The 25,000-nt window shown below is 43.3% G+C and overlaps 1 long non-coding RNA gene across 2 annotated transcripts in view; it reads right to left on the bottom strand.

Moving 5' to 3' along the window:
* Positions 1-21,036, bottom strand: part of LOC139746525 (uncharacterized) — a 45,268-nt gene extending 24,232 nt beyond the window's left edge. For both annotated transcript variants that reach the window (XR_011712169.1, XR_011712170.1), the window contains exons 1-3: positions 20,749-21,036; positions 12,216-12,333; positions 11,831-12,056 (exon numbers count right to left, since the gene is read on the bottom strand). This is a non-coding gene — a long non-coding RNA (uncharacterized lncRNA). The remainder of the gene's footprint in view (positions 1-11,830; positions 12,057-12,215; positions 12,334-20,748) is intronic.
* Between the last annotated feature and the right edge of the window lie 3,964 nt (positions 21,037-25,000).

The raw sequence follows: 25,000 nt of genomic DNA, 5'->3' as shown, positions 1-25,000 counted from the left end.
CCATCCCCCCAAGCAAACGCGTCTGGTCGGGAGATGGAGCTATTTTTTTAAGACTTTCACCCCCACCAGAAATGTGTAGTTTGCTTGTATACCCGCAAGCACAAGCATAAGACCTCCGTGGTTGGGGAGGTCCAGTGGGTTTTTTTTACCCACGAAGCTTTGGACAGGGGTCCAGGTTCGACTCCTGGACGGGGAAAGTCGACTCAAAGGCAATCCCTGCCGTTTGAGTAAATGGGAACCTGACGTAAGCTTGGATTCCTTATATATCATATCATATAATATCATACTGTACCTATATTAGGTTTTACGACGGGGCAACACAGTGGCAAATCTTTCCCCCGTAACACACACACACACACACACACACACTTAAACGAACCTTGGGCTGCGGAAAAGTTTCATTCCATGGCTTGAAGACTTACTCAGGGTAAGCGTCTTCAGGTTGCACGCTGCAAAGGGGGGTCATCTCCACCTTCCACTCCCTCACCCCACAGAACCAGACCATCGCCAAACAAGTCACCAACAACCAAACCAAGACAATAGTTAGACAAATCAGCCTTTCTTCCAACTCTGTCCCACCCACCCCCTTACTGTCTCCCTAGGACCCCAGTCCCCTCCGCACTGTCCAGTCCACCAAGCTTCCAACCCTGTCCCACCCCTTACTGTCTCCCTAGACCCCAGTCTCCTCCACGTTGTCCAGTCCACCAAGCTTCTCTCTTCCACTCTGGAGGATAAACTAAGCTGTATTAAACACGTCCATTCCACCATCAAATCCTTCAGCTATCATCTCTACTAAATCTCCGTCAACTCAAGGCGCTTAGACTCCCTACACCTGAACACACGAACACGTACACAACTCTTCAGTTCCTCTCCTGTGCCACTCAGCCTGGCTTCTGCCCTGCCTGGTGAAGCTTCCTCTCCTCTGCCACTCAGCCAGGCTTCTGCTCTGCCTGGTGAAGCTTCCTCCCCGCCAGCCAGCCGCCACACGGGAGTGGCTGGCGGGGTATCATCGCTTGAGAATATGAAGAAACAGCTGCAGCCATGTATGTTCCCGAGGATACATCCTTGGCGGCTCAATCGTCTGTTCTTGACACTGCCCCGCTCGTGCGATTAAGGCCAGCAGGTGTGTGAAACAGAGAGAGAGAGAGAGAGAGAGAGAGAGAGAGAGAGAGAGAGAGAGAGAGAGAGAGAGAGAGAGAGAGAGAGAGAGAGAGACAGACAGACAGACAGACAGACAGACAGACAGACAGACAGACAGACAGAGAGGAGTTGCTAAGCAAAACAGAAAGACGTATGAAACCACACTAACACGACAAGTCGGTAGACAGAAACAGTCCCTGGGGAACGCTTGTATAGAGAATTAGATCAATAAGAGACGCAGACCACTGGCACCCTGGACCAATCTCGGACCACTACACGGACCAGTGCCACCCTGGACCAACGCAAAGACAAGGCCCACTCCCCCTGAACCAACGCTCCAAGCTGGAACCAACCCGAAAACCAAAGTTGACAGCCTCTCACCACTAACCCCATACACACACACACACACACACACACACACACACACACACTGTCCATCCTACACACTTGAACCTTCTCACACTATAACCACCCCCACATACTCTAACCACACCCACACACCCTAACCACCCCCACACACTCTAACCACCCCCCCACACACTCTAACCACCCCTCATTCACTCTACCCGTCCCACACACTCTAACCGCCACACGCACTCTAGCCGCTCTCACGTACTCTTCCCACCCCCAAGCACTTTACCGGCCCCACCCACACTGGGCTACAGAGCGGGCCACCTTGCGCTTCATCATGTGGGGGAGGGGGGAGGGGGGTGTTTATTGCCCTCCTCAAGGTTGGGCCTTCTTGATTTCAGCCGACACTGAGAGGCTCAGACATCTGTTGTCTTGTGTGTGTGTGTCTGTGAGAGAGAGAGAGAGAGAGAGAGAGAGAGAGAGAGAGAGAGAGAGAGAGAGAGAGAGAGAGAGAGAGGGCGTACGTGTCTAGGTGATTGCTATTTGTGCGTTATGGGGCAGAGAGAGTCGTCTACACCCGTGTTTGCCCCGTCCCTTAGTCCTGTCTTCATCTTATCTATACACACGCATATATATATATATATATATATATATATATATATATATATATATATATATATATATATATATATATATATATACACACATATATACACACATATATACACTCTAACGTACGCCAGGTGCCTACCCATCGACCAACCGAGGATGAACGGCTGGGCTGGCTGTGAGACGTACGCCTGCCCCCATCCCTGACATAAACCCTGTTCCGTAGGAGCAGCTGGTCACAACGCTGTGTGTGTGTGTGTGTGTGTGTGTGTGTGTGTGTGTGTGTGTGACAGCCCCCGTGTTCTTCTACAGTTCCACTTCAGAATACTCTCCCATCAAAGATCAGTGTCTTTGAATATTCAGAATTCCTTATTCAAATGAATTCCTCCAGCTATTGGGTTTGCCTGATGATGATGATGACCATGTCTACACTGGTGTAGGAGCATCGTCATGCCTCAACCATACACCAGATGAGTGGGGTTCCATCTCCCACGTCATTGTCCCACGACTCATGATCATTAAGGAGCTCAGAACCATCTCCCACGTCATTGTCTCACGACTCACGATCATTAAGGAGCTCAGAACCATCTCCCACGTCATTGTCTCACGACTCACGATCATTAAGGAGCTCAGAACCATCTCCCACGTCATTGTCTCACGACTCACGATCATTAAGGAGCTCAGAACCATCTCCCACGTCATTGTCTCACGACTCATGATCACTCACGAGCTCAGAACCATCTCCCACGTCATTGTCTCACGACTCACGATCATTAAGGAGCTCAGAACCATCTCCCACGTCATTGTCTCACGACTCGCGATCACTCACGAGCTCAGAACCATCTCCCACGTCATTGTCTCACGACTCATGATCACTCACGAGCTCAGAACCATCGCGTTTTGAATCGGATTTTCTTCGCCGTTTCTTTGATGTGAGAAGGACGTCCTTCATGAGCGGTTCCCCCTCGAGTCGCGCAGTCGACGGAGTCTCCCCTGAAGATGCGGCGCCAAAAGGAGGGAAAGAGGAGGAAGAGAACAGATGAGCAGCACCCTCCTGACGAAGGAGCCCTTCCAGACGAAACATCACGAACGACTCCAGACTCCGCCGGGAGGCCACCAGAACGACGTCTCTCTCTCTCTCTCTCTCTCTCTCTCTCTCTCTCTCTCTCTCTCTCTCTCTCTCTCTCTCTCTCTCTCCCTCTATCCCTCCGGAGGGCATCAGTAAAGGCATACGGATCCGCCACCATCACCATTGCAAGACCAGGAGCTGCATTGAGTATCAGACGGCGATGCCCTTCATTTTTGTTGTTGTTGTTGTTGTTGTCTTTTTCCTTTTGGAGGAATGACCGGTTTGTGGTGGTGGCTGCTGAGGCGGTAAACCTGCACGGGAACTGAAACTCTTGAATGTCCCACCAAAAAGATCTCTTAGGGAAAGAAAAAAGATCTCTTAGAGAAGGTTGTTTACACATCTCTTCTTCCTCTTGCAAATCCTACCTTTTTTTTTTTGGAATGTAAACGAAGGATGAAATTTGTGATGTCTCAAATTCACGTCATTCATTTGTCGCTGATGACACAATGATCACGCACTATGGGCTTTCTCAATGCCCATATAGCGGACGTGCATATCACTGAAGATGGGAAGGAATGTATGTCTTCAGCCAACATATCCACCCCTGTATCACGGGTTTGCGGACTGTCAGCTGTTTTCACTATGGTGTTTCTGCGCAGTGGTTTGACAACAGCGTTCCCTTTCAGCCTTCTGACACACTGATGACATTGGGATGAGGAGTCAAGTGGGGGGGAATAATTCGCTTTGATTTGAGGCAGCTGGAATGTGTAGTACATTTAACTGATTTATAATGTATGACAGCAGTCAAGGTTATTGCTGACTAGCTGCCGTAAATGACTAATTCTTTTGCCTGTTTGTTGGTTCCATGTTTGATTATGAGTCTTTATATTCACTGGTTTACATTCTACTTTTCAATATCTCTATTTCTCTTCATTGCTTAGTGTGCAACCTCGATATTCTGGTGCTATTTTGAAAGTAACATTTCTTGTCCAGGAATTCTCTTTTTTCTATTCCCTTTTCCCTCAGCCTCAGTATTTTCTTATAGGTCTAAATATATTCTTTTCCATCGATCAAATCTCTTAGCACGGTCCACCAATGGTAATATGGCCATAGGTGAAGACAGTCAAACGTCTCAGAGCGTCGTAATATTTCATCTTGATCGTAGTATCTCAACATTTGTCGACATTTCCCACGAAGTCGCTGAGATGGCCTAGAGCCTGGACCTATTTCCTCATTTCCTGGCTTGGTGGTGTCGTCAGCAGTTCCAGTGTCACTAGGTTCGAGTCCCATTTCCATGCCAAGGTCGTCAGCGGTCCGCTTTCGCACAGTTGCCATGGGAGGGTGGACTAGGGTTCTCTCCCTTCCATCGCTATTCCTCTTCTCTCCCATTCCTCCAGTCAGCTAAAGGTGGTGAAGAGAAAAGAAAAAAGGGAATCTTTTCCGTTGGCTATTCCTCTTGTCTGCCTTTCATTCATTCATTCAAAAAAATTAAAAAAAAGGGAGGGTGGGGGGAGAAATGAGGAGTTGAATCCTAAAAAAGAGATAACGAATACCCTTCCCATCCACTCATCATCAATTTCTACTATCGTGACTAGTCGGACAGGCCATCTATCCCACGTACCCTAACCCCGTGCAAGCACACTGGGATAACAACTCCTCCTCCTCCTCCTCCTCCTCCTCCTCCTCCTCCTAAAAAATGAAGTGAGCAAGACTTAGCAATACCACCTGTTTAAACTGAGATCACGAACGAATACAAACACCTTTTTTTTCGTTCATGATGGCTGAGGACGACACCGAGAGACTAAGACCCGGGAGTCTTATATACCTCAGGAGCCTTCGATACCTTTCTACCATTCCTGGATCCTACGACAACCTTCAATAAGACTTCCGTCGTGAAAAGGATCCCATTCTCCCTCTCTCGATGCGACAGCCATCACCGCCCATCACCGACGTGCAATCAGCCTCGGTGATGAAGGAGATCTAGATAAAGCTTTCCCCCATTTCCTCCAGACTTAAGATGACAGACGAATGAGGAAACATTCTCGCCGTGTATGTGACAATGTTTGGTTTCTCGTTCATATATCTTTTTATGTAAGCTGAGACGGCACGGGCAGCTGGGGCCCTAACCAAGGTCATCCCATTAACGCTATATATATATATATATATATATATATATATATATATATATATATATACTCTAGCCTGAGCCAGGTACCCATTTCATCGACGGAACCCTAGGCGTGGATGAAGAGCTGGGATGACTGTGGACCGACTGCCGTAACCTGGATTCGAACCTATGCGTTCGACCCTGGGCGGCTCGTGAATACGTCACGGTCAGGAACGCTTACGGCTACACCAAGGTCTGTAAAACAGTGACAGATTTTTGTCATCGATGCTCAATTCATAAAACCTCCTCTTCCATCCACTCTTCAACCATGGCATGGTAGCCAACATTTACACTAACTGTTACCATTCGATGTGAACACAATCATGCATGTAATTTGCATACACCTTTGCCATTTTTTTTTGGGGGGAGGGAGTAAGTCTCTACGATTTGCGTGTATTTATCTACTGTTACAGTACAGGGGAGATTTTCACACTCGCCACCACCCACCATGAAATACTTACAACTTGTGTATGCTGTCTGCGATTCCTGTAGTCTCATTCAGTTCACTGTAGGTGTACGTGTGTGTGTGTGTGTGTGTGTGTGTGTGTGTGTGTGTGTATATGTGATTGCTATTTGTGTGTTACGGTGAGAGAGAGTTTTACACTCGTGTTGCCTCGTCTCTTAACCTTGTATACAAGTACTACAAGTTTATTCATTCGTCGTTTCCCGCTATAGCAAGGTAGTGCCGGGAAAAGACGAAGAAAGGTCTCATTCGCTCCCGTAAATTGTACCGGGACCAGAGCGCCCCGTATCCAAACCAGGGCCCTCAGACCTTTCCATGGCTTCCCGTGACCGCTTCATATACCCTGATCCAGCCCACCTGTGTGCCAGATCGCTCTAATTTGCTATCCCGTGCACGCCACACACCCTCCTGCATGTTCCGGCTCCAGAAACTTAAAGCAACTTTCTCTCTGTTGTTCCACTTCCTCCTTCATTGCCCATTTTTCCTAATTGTTCCATCCACTACTTGTTTATGTAGAGCCCACGCCTCATACATACAACACCGTCGGAACTACTGTATCATCAAACATACTCATCGTTACCCCTCACAGACAGTGTCGTTCCTCTCTCTCTCTCTCCACACATTTCTCAGTGCCCCCAGGATCTTAACCACACCCCCCCCCTCATCTACCCTATGGCTCCCTTCACCTCCGAAGGTTCCATCCGCTGCCATGTCCACTCCCACGAATACAAAACCCTTCACCTCCTCTAAGTTCTCTGTATTCAAACGCATACTCTGATTCTTTCCACAGATAAACCTAAAAACACACACACACTCAAGACACCAGCTTCTCCAGTTTCTCATTGGAATCCAACAGCAGCAGATTCACCACCACCACATCATCCACAATCCACCTGCAGAAATCATTAAGAAAACTAAAACCCTATGGGAGTGAAGATGATTCATCCTCCATAGAAAAACATTCAGGGCCTGGCAACATTCAACAGATCTCAAGTCCCAAAGCCATATCTATAAGCTACGATAGACCTTACAAACAACACTGTACTGTTACCAGAACAAACAACACTGTACTGTTACCAGAACTATGTGAAAGACACCGTGAGTTATCAGTCAAGAGAAATCTCAAGGAATGATAAAAAGATTAACACTGGTAGTGAAGTCCTACGGTGATGTTAAGTCCTTAAAGAACAAAAGTGTTCAGTATTATCTACTGAATCTAATACTGAACGCCATTGTGGCATCAGATGACGATAGATGTTGAATGAATGGTGGGCTAACTCGCATCTATCAAAGAATGAAGTAAAGCGTACGTCATATACTTTTCCAAAAATATGAAAATACATTTTTACATCTAAAAGAAAACGTTAGTTTATGTGGACAAGGATCGTTTTCTTCGGAAGATCTTATCGGGGGGGACTGTGGTAAGATAAGTTGTTTCATTTTATTCACGGAAACGGCAAAACAAGAGGCTTAAAAGATATCAAAGGCTGGAAAAAAAAGATAATGAAAGAGAATGACGGAGATAGTAATACGAAATGAGGAAGACTTGGCTAAGTATGAGGAAAGAGACATATGACGGGAAAGCAGAGGGACGGGAGGAAGAGAGACATAAACACCAATAGACAGACGCAAGGAGAGGTCAGGGAAGGAAGTGTGGGAGTTAAGCGGAGGTGAGGTGAGTGGGAGACTCCGTGGGAGGAGGAGGGTGGTCGGGAGAAGGCGGGAAGCATCAAAGGATCACCAGCAAGTTAATCTGTTTGTGGTGCAGTTGGCCGCCACCTCCCCCACACCCCCAACCTCCAACCCCAGTACCCCGGATATTGCCTGGTGGAGGCTGGAGGTTGGAGGGAAGGGGGGAGGGGGGAGGAGAAAGAGAGAGGGGTTGAGGTTAGCCTTAGATGTCGGCCTCCTTCCTATCCACCAGGGATACAGCCCAAGGGAAAGAGGTGGGATGGGAGTTAGAATGTGAAGACGTGAGGGTGTCAGGGAGAAGGTGTAATATAGGAGGAGAGGTGATGTGTGGAAAGGAGTGTGTGTTGTGTGTGTGTGTGTGTGTGTGTGTGTGTGGGAGTGCGGGGGAGGGATGGTTCAAGGTGTTCCGGCTGACATCATGCTGGGGAGGGGGGGGGGGGGAAGTGAGGTTGTAGAGGAACAGATGCACATGGAAGAGGAGAAGCAATCAGCGCTCCAAGGCTGCTGTTGCTCAGACACCTAAGGCGGGCAAATGTGTGTGTGTGTGTGTGTGTGTGTGTGTGTGTGTGTGTGTGTGTGTGTGTGTGTGAGGAGGGGGAGGGTGGTTAGTGAAGAGAAGGTGGAAGAAAATGAGCAAATAAGAAGAGGGAAAAATTAAAAGATGTCAAGGTGGAATAATAAGATGGAGGGAAATAGTGCTATGGATGGAACAGGAGGGGGAAAGACTGTGGGCACGAATATATGGTACCTTAGCCTAACACACACACACACACACACACACACACACACATATATATATAATGGGGAGGTGATGGCGTAAATGGGGAGGTGATAACAAGTAGCGGTGATGTGAGAAGGAGATGGAATGAGTATTTTGAAGGTTTGTTGAATGTGTCTGATGACAGAGTGGCAGATATAGGGTGTTTTGGTCGAGGTGGTGTGCAAAGTGAGAGGGTTAGGGAAAATGATTTGGTAAACAGAGAAGAGGTAGTAAAAGCTTTGCGGAAGATGAAAGCCGGCAAGGCAGCAGGTTTGGATGGTATTGCAGTGGAATTTATTAAGAAAGGGGGTGACTGTATTGTTGACTGGTTGGTAAGGTTATTTAATGTATGTATGACTCATGGTGAGGTGCCTGAGGATTGGCGGAATGCGTGCATAGTGCCATTGTACAAAGGCAAAGGGGATAAGAGTGAGTGCTCAAATTACAGAGGTATAAGTTTGTTGAGTATTCCTGGTAAATTATATGGGAGGGTATTGATTGAGAGGGTGAAGGCATGTACAGAGCATCAGATTGGGGAAGAGCAGTGCGGTTTCAGAAGTGGTAGAGGATGTGTGGATCAGGTGTTTGCTTTGAAGAATGTATGTGAGAAATACTTAGAAAAGCAAATGGATTTGTATGTAGCATTTATGGATCTGGAGAAGGCATGTGATAGAGTTGATAGAGATGCTCTGTGGAAGGTATTAAGAATATATGGTGTGGGAGGCAAGTTGTTAGAAGCAGTGAAAAGTTTTTATCGAGGATGTAAGGCATGTGTACGTGTAGGAAGAGAGGAAAGTGATTGGTTCTCAGTGAATGTAGGTTTGCGGCAGGGGTGTGTGATGTCTCCATGGTTGTTTAATTTGTTTATGGATGGGGTTGTAAGGGAGGTAAATGCAAGAGTCCTGGAAAGAGGGGCAAGTATGAAGTCTGTTGGGGATGAGAGAGCTTGGGAAGTGAGTCAGTTGTTGTTCGCTGATGATACAGCGCTGGTGGCTGATTCATGTGAGAAACTGCAGAAGCTGGTGACTGAGTTTGGTAAAGTGTGTGGAAGAAGAAAGTTGAGAGTAAATGTGAATAAGAGCAAGGTTATTAGGTACAGTAGGGGTGAGGGTCAAGTCAATTGGGAGGTGAGTTTGAATGGAGAAAAACTGGAGGAAGTGAAGTGTTTTAGATATCTGGGAGTGGATCTGTCAGCGGATGGAACCATGGAAGCGGAAGTGGATCATAGGGTGGGGGAGGGGGCGAAAATTTTGGGAGCCTTGAAAAATGTGTGGAAGTCGAGAACATTATCTCGGAAAGCAAAAATGGGTATGTTTGAGGGAATAGTGGTTCCAACAATGTTGTATGGTTGCGAGGCGTGGGCTATGGATAGAGATGTGCGCAGGAGGATGGATGTGCTGGAAATGAGATGTTTGAGGACAATGTGTGGTGTGAGGTGGTTTGATCGAGTAAGTAACGTAAGGGTAAGAGAGATGTGTGGAAATAAAAAGAGCGTGGTTGAGAGAGCAGAAGAGGGTGTTTTGAAATGGTTTGGGCACATGGAGAGAATGAGTGAGGAGAGATTGACCAAGAGGATATATGTGTCGGAGGTGGAGGGAACGAGGAGAAGAGGGAGACCAAATTGGAGGTGGAAAGATGGAGTGAAAAAGATTTTGTGTGATCGGGGCCTGAACATGCAGGAGGGTGAAAGGAGGGCAAGAAATAGAGTGAATTGGAGTCATGTGGTATACAGGGGTTGACGTGCTGTCAGTGGATTGAAGCAAGGCATGTGTAGCGTCTGGGGTAAACCATGGAAAGCTGTGTAGGTATGTATATTTGCGTGTGTGGACGTGTGTATGTACATGTGTATGGGGGGGGGGGGGTTGGGCCATTTCTTTCGTCTGTTTCCTTGCGCTACCTCGCAAACGCGGGAGACAGCGACAAAGTATAAAAAAAAAAAAAAAAAAAAAATATATATATATATATATATATATATATATATATATATATATATATATATATATATATATATATATATATCATACAAACCTCCAACAGCCAGGATCGAACCCGGGACCCCTGTGCAAGAGGCGGGAATGCTAACCGCTAGGCCCATAGCTTCCCGATTCTTGCACAGGGGGTCCCGGGTTCGATCCTGGCTGTTGGAGGTTTGTGTGTTCTACGAAGGTGCGCGTTTCCATGCACTCTGTTCGTATATATTTATTTCAAACTATTCGCCATTTCCCACGTTAGTGAGGTAGCGTTAAGAACAGAGAACTGAGCCTTTGAGGGACTATCCTCACTTGGCCCCCTTCTCTGTTCCTTCCTTTAGAAGAGTGAAATCTGGAGGGGAGGATTTCCAGCCCCCCGTTCCCTCCCCTTTAAGTGCCTTTCTACGACACGTCGGGAACGCGTGGGAAGTATTCTTTCTCCCCTAACCTCAGGGATATATATATATATATATATATATATATATATATATATATATATATATATATATATACAATGATGATCACACTTGTTCGTGATGAAAGCTATAAAGGTGAAATTGCACTTTAGTAGGAGTTCATACAATTTCATTTAACGTGTAATTTTTCCATACATGTGGCACGACATGTTTCGTGGGAGACAGTCCACCTCATCAGGTGGCAGCCAGTACTTAACGAAGTTATTCAAATCTCAACATCATACTGGAGTCCCGCCGTCCAACACCAATCAGTATAGGCCAACCAGTCATACACAAGGACTGGAGTTTGGACATACTGTACTGTGTATGGAATTGTGTATCATTATCATCATGTAAACTCATTACTCGTTCTCCATGGGTTCCTTCAACCACACGATGGCTGGGTCCGGTAACGCTGAGAAATTGTGTGTACAGTATATAATCCGTGGGGACAGGGGAGAAAGAATACTGCCCATGTATTCCCATTGTGTCGTAGAAGGCGACAAAAAGGGGTGGGAGCTTGGGGGAAGGGAGGGGGGAATCCTCCCCTCTCCTTAAGGCTCTGTGTCATCTGCTCTTGAACGCTGTCCCGCAAACGCAGAACATGGCGAATATCTACGAAACAGCATGTAAATGTGGCTCCTGGAGTGAGAAGTTCCTCGACAGGAATGTATTCCTCTCCATTTACACTTGACGATATGACGCAGCCTCGCTGAAGGCGACTTTTCACTCATGGTGTAGCCACTTTGGTGCCACCACTGGTAAGACAAATCGACATGATCCAGTGAAGGAAAAGTCGTTGCACTCATCCAATTTCGTTAACGAAAAATGATAGAGCGATGAGATTACCAGGTTTCTTTTTTTTTTATGTGATTAATTTTCAACTGAAAATTACGATCTATCTTCTGGCACACGCTCATACCACGTCTCACAGGTATATGTCAATAGCCGCTACAATTTTTCTGTTGTTACGTAACTCAAGTCAATCCACATGTATCGCGGGGGGGTAAGTAGGTGGTATAACTGTTGCACAAAAACGCGTCAAAATAAAACCAAACTAACCTTGCTTCCCAAGAGCGAGTATCCGGACGTTCCACCAACACCCCTCAGGAAAAAATAAATAAGTAAAGAACAATGGAAATATTATTATATACCTTATCGAGATAGGCGACGCTACGTTTGGTAGGGTGTTGAAGCAACGTTGGCCAGCGTTTAGAACTCTCCTCATGATGAAGCGTAGCGTAGCCACAACCTCAGCTCCGCTCTCCTACCCTGCCTAGGAAACATGGGCCTCCATGTTTACTCCTGCTTCCTCCGTTCTTGGGATCCACCACCACAAAGTCCCGAGGAAGTGGTTCACAGGCGCTTTCATACACGATGCTGGAAAATCAAAGAGAATTCTCTTAATGTCCCGGTTAATTCAACCGAACATACATAACTCACTGTCTCAATATTATTTGGTTATATTCGGTATAATTAATCTTATAAGTAACCCTAGCACCACTTAAGTTTTTTAAGTTTACAATAATAAATAATCACCTCAAGCCAGATGGAAAACCAGTTCACAGCGGGTTTTCGCAGAACACTTGGCATCAACAAAGAACATATGAAAGATAAGATATCAGGTTTTGCGGCAGCGATGATTTCAGGTGGGATTCTAAAAAAGAAAAAAAGAAAGTATCACTTAGAGCATTTAAGTTCAACTATCAGCAAATGTCTACCACAGAGTTAGAAAAAAAATCTATTAGCTTTACATCACAACGAAATCTATATAAATGAAAATAATCTCAAATCAATGTCTGTGGGACAAGAAAAACACTGCACAGACTGCTTAACTAAATCATGAAACATAAAATAATACCAAAGGCGACAAAATAATTACAGCCACTAAATGATAAAAAAAATTTACGAAGCCCCTAACACCGATCAGCCATATTTTGCAAGTGATTCATATTCCTGAACAGTTCAAACTCCTAAAATACATCTGCGCAAAAAAAAAGAAATAACTTTTACCGGGTAAGTCTTCTTGAAGTTTAAGTCTTGCGCTGACATTAACTGTATAATTGAAAAAAAAAAAAAAAAGCGAGAGTCAACTCTTAATCATTCCGAAACAGTCAGTGTTGACATTAGCAAAGTCTCGAATGAGAGTTTTCCCTCACACAACGACCGCTGGACACTGTAATTTTGACATGAAAGTTGCAGTGCATCTTTTCACTCGTCAAAACACCTGTTGTAGATATCTTGATGGTTGCAACAACATATATTCGACAGGCAATGCTAATAAATACCGTGATACAGTAGCAGAAGAAACACACAACCCAAAGCTTTCCCTTCGATAATTACGTGTCACGAAATCGAGTTAATTCTAAGAAGAATAGTTTAATAAATGATAATGAATTGCGAAGATATTTCTTTTTGAAGTAATCAACGATGCTATGACTCAATGACTGCCACAGAATACATCAGTAAGCACAATGTTCGTGGATTTCTTACTGAAATTGCATGAAATACAGTTTTGGGTTAGGCCTATTGGCTCTCGTCTGCTTGCTCGCGCAGAGGATCACCACGCCCTCCCTCGCCACCACGCCCTCCCTCTCTCCCTAGCCACTATACCCTCCCTCACCGCCACTACGTCTTCCCTTTCCGCACATCCCCTCACCACCACCGTTTCCTCCCTCCCTGTCCACCACACCCTATACTGCTAATAGCATTTATGGAAAGAAGAAAGAGAGTAGGCAACAGGACAGACTCCTGAGGTACGCCGCTCAACGACAGTATAAGAGGGAGAAGTCGTTCCACCAAAGACCACCATAATGGAACGACTAGAAGGGAAACGACGCATCAAAAAGATAGAGATAAGCGATAAAGCCAAAGGAAGGAAGTCTTGACAGTAATGACTTATTCTAGACTCTGTTAACATTCTTTTTTGCAAGCAGCCTCATCCCGTCACCCAGATCCTGTAGTGTAATCACATTTTTTCCGAAATCGAGTGAGTAGTCCTGTTGCTTAATCCTCCGTAAACAGACGATGGGATAAAAAAAAAAAAAAGTAATTCACTTATACAAGTTATCAAGAGAAGTATACTGTTTTATGACCTTTTTTTTTACTTATGGTTAAGTGGTATTAATGCGTTTTGCCGGGGACATAAACACGTTGAGAGCTAATCTGAAGCAATAGCTGTCTCACAAGAAATTAATACATGAGTAAATATATGAATGTCCAGTGTTGGTTAATCGACGTGGAGTGTCAGAGGTCAGGTGAATACTTGACGCGTTCAGTCCCTCCACAGTAACATGATTGCAAGACTCTCTCCACCACAACCACCACCACTATCTCCACCACCACCACCACCAGAACAACCGTCTTTGATCTCCTTCCTTAACCATCTCGAGTCTTCATGTCATTTCCCCCATCCTCTTCACCCAGGTCAAGCACCTATTGCCTCAAAAGGTTTTAGGTCACTGGGTTGATCCACCCGAGGTCAACCACATTACTGACCTCCTACACACACACACACACACACACACACACACACACGATGAACATGAGTACCCCAGCCTCATGCAAAGAAGGAACGTTAAGAAGTGGGGAAAAAGTAGTTTACTTAAAGATGTTAAAAAGCAAAGAAGCTTCTGGATATGCAGTGACGAAGATAAAGGCGGAGCTTCAGCCAGGCAGCATTAAACAAGGATAAGTGAGCAATGGGCGAGTATACCAGGATAGAGAAAGGAGGAAACTTTAAAGAGAACATTGTGGACAAGACAGGAGAAAACCCAGGACTCTTCCAGAGATTCATCAAGAATAGACTGTTAGTTAAAAAACAGCTAAATCAGGTTAAGGGATTCAGGAAGAAGAGAAGCAAAAGATGATGTGAGAACATGTGAGGAAGCGAGTGACAAGTTCAGATGTGTTTTTACAGTGGAGAACACCATAGCCCCAGCACCATCGAGGTGGAATGGGGAAGAAGGGGAGAAGGTCTTAGAAAGTATCGGGATATCGAGGAAAGACCATAAACATAACACTAAAGGATCCTGCCACCCAACGAGGATCAGGGTCCTGATGAAACCTCGACGTATGGGCTGAAGATGTTTACAGATCCACCTAATAAACGACTTGAGATATTGTGCAAGACGTCGCTGGAGAAAGGCAATAATATACGAACGCTCACTCGGTCGGGGGAAAGGAAAGTGGCAATCGTCATACCTAACTCTAGAATTGGAGGAGCGCTGAACCACAGACTAGTTCCCCTTACATGAGTAGTCTGCAACGTACTGTAATCTGCAACGTATTGTAAAAGATAATCCGAAAAAGCAATTGAATGACGTCCTGCAGAGGAGTTATCTAACTGATAGACAACTTGGGTTCCCGAAGGGGAAGTCACCTAACGAATTTTGGATTTCTACGAAAGAGTGAGCTCTATTTTGTATCTGGACTGTCAGAGAACATTTGACACTATACCGCATGAGCAACTGATTAAGAAACTGGTTTGCTAAGTAGGGATAAAAGGAAGACTCATTTGATGCTTATCTCAGCAGTGATGGCTCTGCAAAGTTTCCTTTTTACAGACTCCGACTCTTCACAGCAGTCTAGATGAAAAAAAAAATACGTATTACCTACATCAAAATGAATACAGAATGACGTGCAGTTGGCTCGTAGGTTGTTCTTAAATATTAGAATTCACAACTATACATATAATATATATATATATATATATATATATATATATATATATATATATATATATATATATATATATATATATATATATATATATATATATATATATATATATATTTCACACTGCCATTTCCAGCGTTAGCGAGGTAGCATTAAGAACAGAAGACTGAGTCTTTGAGGGAATATCCTCACCTGACCCCCTTCTCTGTTCCTCTTTTGGAAAATTAAAAAAAAAAAAAGAGGTAAGGATTTCCAGCCCCGCCGGTCCCTCCCTTTTTAGTCGCCTTCTACGACACGCTGACGACCTCAATGGCCCTGGTAGTTTGATAGGCTTTCAAAACCGAAACACCAACCAACTTCAGCGACAATAGAAAAAGTAATTATACCTTTGAATGCCATTCTCTAAAATGAACGACTACTCAGTGGTCCATAAGAACGGAAGTCAACACCAGCCTTCAGGACTGGCAGATCGTGTTCCTGATGTATGGGTACGAGTTTTGACGTAACGAACCTAACATACTAGCCATCATTAAGTCTATCAAGATACACTGTCAGCGGTGTGAACACTGTCAAGGTGCTGTGTAGTCTAGTACCATGATACCTTTCATGTCTTTCTTACCACAGCAAGAAGCAAAATGGTCAACAATTACATTATTCTAATCCAGAAACATTATCATTCTAAGGGCAGACGCTCGATGTGTGAGGATGGTATGTGCTACACTGGGAAGGAGCGAAACACACTACTACGTGGAATAAAACACCGAGAATAAAAGTGGTTCTTATTGTTGTCCGTAACTTGACAGCCTTATCTGGTGGCAAGTGTAGCGTTACACCCACAACCCTGGCAAGCCTTGACACCTCATTGTGTCCGTCCCGTGTGTGCGCGTTACTACACCGAGCCTAAACAAATGGCGCCAGCGAAGCAGTCAGTCACTGGGGGGGTGGGGTGCAATGTTACACCAGCCTCCTCCTCCTCCTCCTCCTCCACTGTGTCCTTACAAGGACTTTTGAGTCAGTTAGATGCATCGTGTTGGTTTATGTTGGGTTCCTACAACATACACAACGTCGTTATACAGGCGTGAATCACGAGAGAGAGAGAGATAACGACCAGAGGATCTGAGACAAGGAGGTGCAACGTGATATTTAGGCTTATCACAGCAAATTTCTCATCCTTGTTTTATGTGTATGGTTGAGATTGTATTTCTCTGGTAAAACACACACACACACACACACACACACACATATACATATGTATATATATATATATATATATATATATATATATATATATATATATATATATATATATATATATATTCCTATGAGTCCACGGGGAAAATGAAACACGATAAGTTCCCCGTGGACTCATAGGAATATCTTGATCACGCGCAATATTGTGATCCTTTCCAATATATATATATATATATATATATATATATATATATATATATATATATATATATATATATATATATATATATATTCTAACCATGTTTATTTCCAGTGTGGTCCTCATTATACATTCAACGTAAAGACTAACAACAAAGAGACAACAAAAAAATATATTTGAACTAGATGTACGCTATGAGTGCTCTCCGGTTTCATGAGCATGTGCAACTGATATGTGTCACAGGCAATAATATACGAACGCTCACTCGGTCGGGGGATAAACTGGACACCCGGAGTTTACTTATCATCCTCACAATTCCTTGACTCCGCACAAACACACATGACCTGCGACCTCCACGGGGGGGAAAATTTACTTAACCAAGCCGCTGAAGCAGACGACAGTGTGGCAAATACTCGAGGAGGAGACTCCGTCCGCTGGTGGTGAGGTGAGGGAGGAGGAGGGAGGGAGTGAGTGAGCGAGGGAGGCCGGTACACTTCTCGGATGACGCTGGATGCAGCTGGTGTGTCGCCTGTCCTCATTCCTGCCGCGCCAGGGACAATGTGCGAGCCCGAGGAACAGGGCAGGGGGAACGGGTACCTATACGACGACGCAAGGTTACTTCCTCCCTAACCTTCCCCTCCCTCACCCCAATACCACCCTCCTCCTTCAACCGCCACTCGCTTGTTTAGCAATATGTGTCGTCCTTCGTAACTGCTGGTGATGATAACAATAAAATGATACCGCGGCTCGTAACTCGTGAACTTTCGTGCGTTTTTGTGCGAAATAAACGCCTCTTTATACAATCGAGAAAATAACTGTCAGCGAGATACTTTTATAAGTCTCAAGGAAAGTATCGTACGCGTATATTGCATGGAGCCTTCATACCTTTGACCTACGTTATCGTACTTGCTACAACTCAAGCCTTACGAAATAACGTATGTATGCTTTGTCAGCACTTAACGAGGCGCTAAATGAATCTGCAGCACAGCTTGAGGCCTGTACCCAACCATCTTAAGCAGGTTAGGTTAGGGTAGGTTAGAGGTGAGTGCACCACAGCTTGAAGCTTTCAAGCGAATAAGTTTAAAAGCTGGCCACTCTCAGCTGCAGTTATATGACCTTGGATGAAGATCCTGAGTGTAATTTTCTGAACTTTATGCCTGGGTGGCGGTAGTAAGAGCCGTGACCTGGATATAAGCTGTCATCTGTTGCCTCGATCGAATTCTGAGGTCACCCCGAGTGACACATGTTCGTTGTTAATTAGAACAGAAATAATGGATCGGTTTGCAACACCTTAGACTATTGCTTTAGGTGGTTTTTTTCTTTTTTTTTTTAACCTAATTCTATCTCATTATGAGAATCGCTTTGATAATCGGATCGAATAGCATTTCTTTAACAGTTAAAAGAACACTTTTGCCACTTCATTAAAGAAGAGCTTTGAGTTAAGGGACGTCAGCATCAATATTCTAGACAAATGACACAGATTTAATCTCGCAAAGAAAGGTTCTGTTAGAGGCATTCGACAAGGCGAATGTTCACAAAAGCTGTTGTGCAAAGAAAAAAAAAAAGAAATCTTAATTCTTCAACGAAATAACGAAAAAGGAGAATGCTTGAGGGCGACGTGGCTACGTTATAAACCAAAAAGCTTAAGTATTTCCTAATAATCTGTGTACGTCAGGTGCGAGGCTCTCTCATCCCGCGACAACACAACCTATCGCTCAATTGGCAGTTGAGGGTGAGCGACCTTAACAAGGCTTGCGACGTGCCTACCAACACTCACTCTCTCACTCCCGCCGGAAATGAGTTCGTAAAGATGTGCATCAAGGTATTTCAGTGAGCCATGAATTTCAACTGAAAATGTCTTCCATACACTGAAGTGATGAGTGATTATTTCTATAAATCCACGAAGCCTTCCACAATATTACTCCAGCTTTGGGGTTGCGCTCCAGTCACTTTCCACTCACGGTGTGACTACCACATGCAGGCAGAGGCCGGTAACACCCATGTACACATATACATACATATAAACACACACACACACACACACACACACACACAAAACACGTGCGCCCCTTGACAAGGACATGGACCTTCGCAAGGGCCATCAGAGTGGTAACGGTGAGTGTGTGTGTGTGTGTGTGTGTGTGTGTGTGTGTGTGTGTGTGTGTGTGGGCTGGCAAAGTTAGGTTAAGTATCACGACAAATTATATGGGTTGTGGTGCATCAACTCCATTACCCTTGGCGGAGATGAATATTGTGTGTGGGATATGCATACGATTAAGAATAGTCGAGTTCCTTGGCTGTCTCTAAGTGTTCCCTCATGTTCGGTGGCCCTCGAGTCTCAAGTTATGACCTGTCTGACCAACATAAGCCTTACTACACTCACCGCAAGAAATACTATACACTCAGGGTCACCAACCATCCCGGGGCCTATCATTTAATATACATTTACAACAATTATTACTTATGTTGTTGGAAGAGATCAATGTTAGTTTACTATTACCATTACAGTGGTGTTTACACACACACACACACACACACATACACACACACACACACACACACACACACACACACACACACACACACACACACACACACACACACACACACTCACACGACTTATATACGCTTCAATGGACCCAAATCCACTTTAAGGGAGTCCAAAATAATCCAGTGGAGGTCCTAATTCCGTTCAGAGATTCCCTGACACTCTGTAAGTTATCGTAATACCGTAAGGAACCCCCTACTACATCCTTCCGGGAAGATGTATGAGACTTCAAGATGAGGGAGGTGACAGGAGACGCGGAAGTGGTGATGCAGACTGGTCTTCGTCTTGCAGGACTACCTCCTGAGCCACACCAGACACTCTCTCTCTCTCTCTCTCTCTCTCTCTCTCTCTCTCTCTCTCTCTCTCTCTCTCTCTCTCTCTCTCTCTCAGCATGAGGTGACAGAGAAACATTCTGGCGAGTAGAGACAGATAGACAGACGCGGAAACACGAGACAAGTGGAGTGGAGATGGGGGAAAGTAGAATAGCAAAGAGTAAAGACAGAGAATAAGGGATACGCAGAAAAGGAGCAAAAATAAACCTACCAAATCGAAGTTTGTAAACACAGTGTATTACAATCCCATAGCAAATCAGAACAACATTTCGTTGTATCAGCCATGAAAACCTCTCAAGAGTTCTCTTAACATATTTGGTTACCTTCAACGTCATTCCTTAATTTCTCACTGTGGCGGCAAGAAACATATTCTTTTTTTCTTTTTTTTTTTTTTACCTCAACCGTAAAGTACATATCATCTTTCGTCTCCGTACAGATCACTTACTCAATATCGATCAAGAATGAATAGTTCCCGCTTCTTAAACGTTGATCGCCATCGTTACACTTGTCTGATTCGCTTATGATCACAATACCTTCATTAACATTCTTAAAAAATAACTTTTTTAAAACCTTATCTTTATTTCATTAATAATGGTGTCAGTTCCATTCTTCGGTATCAGGAACGGAAACATGCATTTTGCCAGAGACAAAGAGGAGAGAGAGAGAGAAAAAAAATACCCACATGTTTGTAGATGAATCAAATCGATATAAAAATAGTAATAAACATTTAACTTCCAGCAGATCTGACATTTTTTTAAACCTTATCTTGACCTGAACTCAACACACTTCCTCAAGAAATTTAGAATCATCCCCACTACACATAATGCCCCGTCAACGGAAGAAAAAATAAATTAATAAAACAAGAAGCACTGTGGGCAATGCTAGACTAGGCTACCTGTATACCATATCCTCCACCACTTCACGAAGAACAGACATGACTATTTTACCCACGAAATCTCACTCGTACCACCTTGCAAGCATTACGTCATTCCTCAATCCTACTTGACCTTGAATTAACATGCCTTCTTATGACACAGGCCGCCAACAACCTCCATGTCTGCTTCTTTCTTCTCCATTTCTCTTTTTTTTTGGTCTTCCTCCCTCGTTGTCTGGAGATATTCTTACCTCGTACTCAATTCAGCCTCGCTCCGACTCCCTCTGTTGTTACACCCCGGTCTTGAAGCAGGTGCTCGGAGCCCAGGGAGGCCAGAAGCAGACACCACCTACATAAACATGGTAGTTACCACGACGATCTGGGTCACTGTTACATAGAAGACACTCCACCTCCTTGTTTTTATGCGTGACGTCACGTTTGATGGCCGGACTGGCGGGAGGTGGTTCTTGGCGGCCAACGTATGGTATTTATGCTCTCATTTTGATTGGAGATTTTTTTTTCTGGGGGGAGTTGGGGCCTTCTCCGCGAATATCATACGGTGGAATTAATCTTGGTAAATTATGGTTCTTTTCTAGCGATTCGTTGGAATGTATTGCTTGAAATTACGTCAAAGACTAGATTGTATGATTATTGTTTCATCTTATATATATATATATATATATATATATATATATATATATATATATATATATATATATATATCGCCGTCAACATTTTTTTTCCCCTCTGTGAACTCATAGCACTTGGGCGAGGCCCGTAGCTTTATAATGCCATAATATTTCTTGTGATGTCAATAATCACCTGAAAAGGTGGTTCGAGATCATTCATGTATTTACTTGACGTTGACGGCCTTAATGACCCTGACAGTCGTTAGACTTAAAACCAGCTTAACCAACCCACCGACCATCTGCTTTCTTAACCTTCCGTTTTCTACGCATTTCCAAACCCTTCCAATAGACCTCTCCCAATTCCTTTACTCCCACAAAAACCTCTGTTAAATCCTTTGCTCCCAAGAATCCTCTAACATAACCCTTACATACGTGACTCCCAAATACTCTCCTACAAACCCCTATTAAATATTTTATCACAAAAAAAAAATTCCTAAAAGTCTTCAACCCTACAAATTATTTTCGGAATTAGGACGAGATAAAAACTGAAATAAAAAAATTAGTGACAATATTAGTCAGTGAATCAAATGATTATCAAACGGATAATAATTAATCCTATTTAATCATCTTCAAAGAGATAAGGCCTATCAAAAAAGATTAATAAGAGAAAACAAAACAATGCAAATGATTATGAGGAACTATTATAATTCAGTGATTAAATGGACCCTCCTTCCTTGCATTTTTCCATAATAGACTCAGTGATGTGCACGTGTGTAACATGTGTCTGAGAAGTGTCATCTGTGTGACACATATAACTGTGCCTGTAACATGCTTTTTAAAGGTAGAATAACACCTTTGTGACGCGACTTTGTAACGCGGGTGAGATATGTTTCATAGATGTCAAGGTAAATGAGTATGATTAACAAAGACATTTAGATCACATATGGGCTTAAGCAAAGACATTTAGATCACATACGGGCTTTAACAAAGACATTTAGATCACATACGGGCTTTAACAAAGACATTTATATCACATACGGGCTTTAACAAAGACATTTAGATCACATACGGGCTTTAACAAAGACATTTAGATCACATATGGGCTTTAACAAAGACATTTAGATCACATATGGGCTTTAACAAAGACATTTAGATCACATATGGGCTTTAACAAAGACATTTAGATCACATATGGGCTTTAACAAAGACATTTAGATCACATATGGGCTTTAACAAAGACATTTAGATCATACACAAGCTTATAAAATGTAATTATGACGTAGGGTTGTGGCGTATGGATGTGACGTGTAGATTTGATATTGCGTGTCTGTAACCCTCGGCCATAACGTAGGTCTGAGACGATGACGACACAGGTTGTGACGTAGTGATGACGTATGTGTGATGTAACGGTGACGTGTACTTGTGACAGTCATAGCGTATTTTCATTACCTTTTTACGCATACGTTGGGGGAGTTTTGCACTTACCGGGCCCTATTTCTTCTACCAATTTAATACCCCATTTTCGGTCGCATTTCTGTACACTATTGTGACGTGGTGATGGCGTAAGTATAGTGATGCTAAACATTTACTAATTTCTACTGCAATAATAATGATAATAATAATAATAATAATAATAATAATAATAATAATAATAATAATAATAATTCTCGTTATCATTATAGTAAACACTCTCTTTGAATCACCTGCGTGGATGGGGATGATGTGATTTCCAACCCTGGCGAAGGAAAATGGAGCGTGATAATGAAGGAAAATGGAGCATGGTATCTGGCACAAGGTTGGGGGTAAGGAGTCATCACCTTGACCCGTCATGGCTAACATCTCCACTTAATGACAGCTTTACACCCATGTGGGTGGAGAGAGGAGAGGAGGAGGTGTTCATGTCTAGGTGTGAGGCAAGGAATATATTCATTTCAGTTCCTATTCAATGCAATTAGGGTGGGGTTGGGTTGGGGGGGCGGGAAGAGAAGTTAACACTCAGGCTTCGTGTATAAAGTTCATGGTGTTCGTGTGTACGTAGGAATGCTCGGGCGTTTGTTTACATTCTACCGTGTCTTGTTAGCCTGAGCGAGGGATCATAGCTAGACGTGTCTAAGGTAAATAAACACACGCACATCACCTCACACCTCCTTAACGAACTATCGTGACCGGTAATATTATGAGGTTGATAAACAACCCACGATAACTGATTGATGTTTAAATAATAACTTGAGCTGCTCCTGCTGCTGCTGCTGCTTCTTCTGTGTCCGTTTTCTTTTATTCCTGCTGCTAAGAGAACGAGAAGCTTACTTCTCTTTTCCCTCCCCCTCTTCATTATATCATTTGCTACGGCAGCAGATAACTGATGCTTCTCTTGTTTAAACCTGCTTCTGTAATGCTTTATCAAATCAACTTTTAGCTTAGAATTCTTGATTTCCGTTGCTTAGTCGTCTTTCTCCTCCTCCTCCTCTTCGTCCTACACAGGAGGATAAATACAAATGCTTATTCTCAACAATTAACTCATTGGTTGGCCCCCTCCAAAAAAAATTATTGATAACAGGAATATCCACCTTATCTACGAACACCAGTTAATTTCCTGATACCCTAATGATAGCCCTTCGGGTTTTACAATCTACGTAAAGTTGGTTTATGAAAGAGTACATTCAAATTCCCTACGAAAGTCTAGTTGATATGATATTCGACAATTATTAAGCATGGACAATGCCCACATAAAATTACATCTTTGGAGTTGTATGGATGTATTAGAAAGAAATGGTTAAGTATATATGTATATGAACAAAGTGCATATGAACGCGCACCTTCATAGAACATACAAACCTCCCACACCAGGATCGAACCCAGGACCCCTGTGCATATATATATATATATATATATATATATATATATATATATATATATATATATATATATATATATATATATATTTCATTTCAAATGTGGCGGGGTGGCGACGAAAATGATGAAGGCAGCAAGTATGAATTATTTACATGTGTAATTTATGTATAGGTCTGTGTATGTATATATATGTATGTATGTATACATTGAAATGTATAGGTATGTATATGTGCGTGTGTGAACGTGTACATATATGCATGTGTATGTGGGCGGGTTGGGCCATACTTTCGTCTGTTTCCTTGCGCTACCTCGCTAACGCGGGAGACAGCGACAAAGTATTATAAATAAACAATATATATGTATATATATATATATATATATATATATATATATATATATATATATATATATATATATATGAAGGACAGAATAACTTTAAAATAACTTTACAAGTGAATTTACTCTTCAAAATATATAGATATTATTATACCTGGACAATAATATACTCAAAAGGAAAAAGTGAAGGGACCTCGTTATGACAATAGCATCCATAATTTGTACATCTGATGTTCAGAAGTTGTTCAATATCTGAACTCCAGATAATCAGCCGTTCCTGTTAGTAAACTCCATATAAACAAACTGTCAGGTATAACTTGAGATCTTTCTATTAGCTGTAATAAATGTTTACATGCAAATCAGCTTGGAAAACAGTCATCAATGTAACTAAGATTACGAACATTCCAAAAGACTAGGATGGTTACAAGCCTGTAACACTGCCACCTGTACCGTACAGACCTGTACCTACACTGACAGCTGTACTGTACAGACCTGTACCTACACTGACAGCTGTACCGTACAGACCTGTACCTACACTGACAGCTGTACCGTACAGACCTGTACCTACACTGCCACCTGTACCGTACAGACCTGTACCTACACTGACAGCTGTACCGTACAGACCTGTACCTACACTGACAGCTGTAACTTACAAATGTTTATAAAGAGTAATATCAATATATGT

This window comes from Panulirus ornatus, chromosome 65 (assembly GCF_036320965.1).
Source record: "Panulirus ornatus isolate Po-2019 chromosome 65, ASM3632096v1, whole genome shotgun sequence".
In the NCBI taxonomy this organism is placed as follows: domain Eukaryota; kingdom Metazoa; phylum Arthropoda; class Malacostraca; order Decapoda; family Palinuridae; genus Panulirus; species Panulirus ornatus.
This window is presented reverse-complemented; position numbering and strand designations above follow the sequence as displayed.